Raw genomic sequence first — 1943 nt, 5'->3', positions numbered from 1 at the left:
ATGTAGTTCTAAGCATCGTACTAGTGTGGTTAACGTTTGGTTTTGCACTCTTCAAAGCCTTGTAACATCTAGACGAGGAAAAAAAGAGGAATCATTTGGTACAGGATGATTTACTTTAAACTGGTATTTCAAATTTTCAACACAAAACAAAGACAAAATAGTCTGTAAAAGCATTTTGTGATGACAATCCTTAATCTTAATCAAGAAAATCAACTAGCTTCATCAAAATAGCACCAAGTTTATGGGCGTTTAACGATTACTCTTGCTGAAGGTGATGCCCGCGAAAATGGGAGTCGTACCATGTCTCTAAGCATCCTCAGTTCTTCATCAGTAGAAACACTGTCATCAAACTCGATTGGTACGCTCTCTAGCACATGTGCCTTGGCCATGATGAGTTTCACAAATGCAACCTCAAGAGGTAAGTTACCAAAGTTTGCTATCTCTAATGTCTCAAGATGATCCAATTTCAAAACCGGGTAGGCTTCTGGATCAAGGAAGTTGGTGGGAGTTTGTTGAATCTCGTTATCACAATGTATCTAATTAGAAAACATGTTAAAAATGTCAATAAAAATATTTATAAAAAAAAAAAGCTACTGTAAATAACAATAATACAACTATATACCTGAAAATTAACTTTCGTCAACATTGGGGAGCTATAATGATACAAAGGGCAGAAGAAATCTGATTCTGTTCCGTCAAGCATACCTCCAAGATCAGATATGTGAGATGGACTAGTGAAGTCGGAAGCTTATGTAGCATGCCACCTGCAGACAAGTACTTTAACCGAATACGAAGTCAAAACAATATTCTTAGGTTAGATGTAATTAATCTTTAGGCTACCTTCATGTAATATATTGAGATGCCCAAAGCCCAAACCGAAGGAACACACGGTAAAAGATCAACAAATGTAAACTTGTTTCCTTCTGCCACAAAGTCAATGCCATGTTGACATCCTTTCTGCATATAATAGCATCATATCATTAACAGAAGTAGGTTCAATAATCAATACATAAATGGTTGCTTACCAAACATAAACACTCAAGCAGCGGGCACTTGGAGAGGAGCCATTGAAGCGTTTGAGCAGAAACATTAACACTCCCAAAAATCATGGTTGTCAGCCGACTAAATCCGTCAAATGCTAAAGGTGGTTCGAAAGTACAGTTTTGGAGTTCTATATGTTTTAACCCCTCCAACGAAAAGAAAGAAACCAGTAGCTTGTAGCTGCTACCATCATCAATAACTAAGGCCAGTTCTTTCACATCATTTCCCCTTGAAAGATAACTTATTATCTGGTCTAACTCAGAAACCATTGCAAGTTCAGCAACCGGACATTTGAAGTCCACTATCCTGGGACCGTTGAGGAACATCAAAACATGGAAGATGGCACTGACAAGCTTAAACTTCTTCAGCGGGTTAATAGATGGTAGTTTGACCATATCGGCTGTAAATGCAAGTTTGGGCATTCTCCGCCAACTATACCGCCATTTCTTTGACAAAACGCTCGTTCTCACTACATCTCGGAGTGGCATAAGACAGAGAATATTTTCAATCATGTTTTGAGGAAGGGTGCTGATGGTATCCGAATTTAGGCATTGTGTTTTTGCCATAATGCTGCTGAATTAACCAAAACCAAAACTAAACGGCATAAATCCTCAATTTAATATAATTTAATAAAGTTTTCTAGTTTTTTTATTTCGCATTCAGTATTTCATACACTCATACATTATTATTTTCTTCATATGCCCTCACTATTTCTATTTATCTATTATTATTATTATTATTACATAGTTATTTATTGTTTTTGTTTTTCATAGCTGACTAAAGATCTGGCCTTGAACTTTTATGTCTCTTTTATATATAGTTTTAGAGTTGGGGTCTCTCTAGAAGTGACCTTTCTATTCTTCTAGATAGAGGCATGGTTTGCCTACATCCCACCCTCCTCA

The 1943-nt window shown here is 36.7% G+C and overlaps 1 pseudogene across 1 annotated transcript; it reads right to left on the bottom strand.

Moving 5' to 3' along the window:
- Positions 1-239: 239 nt before the first annotated feature.
- Positions 240-1607, bottom strand: LOC143595213 (F-box/FBD/LRR-repeat protein At1g13570-like; annotated as a pseudogene). The gene is made up of 4 exons (XR_013146485.1): positions 1026-1607; positions 841-957; positions 616-777; positions 240-536 (listed from the first exon to the last, which is right to left on the bottom strand). The product of XR_013146485.1 is annotated as an F-box/FBD/LRR-repeat protein At1g13570-like (transcript).
- Positions 1608-1943: the final 336 nt, after the last annotated feature.

This window comes from Bidens hawaiensis, unplaced genomic scaffold, assembly GCF_021521415.1.
Source record: "Bidens hawaiensis isolate Kalapana, Puna unplaced genomic scaffold, B.hawaiensis_p1.1 tig00044793_1, whole genome shotgun sequence".
In the NCBI taxonomy this organism is placed as follows: Eukaryota; Viridiplantae; Streptophyta; class Magnoliopsida; order Asterales; family Asteraceae; genus Bidens; species Bidens hawaiensis.
This window is presented reverse-complemented; position numbering and strand designations above follow the sequence as displayed.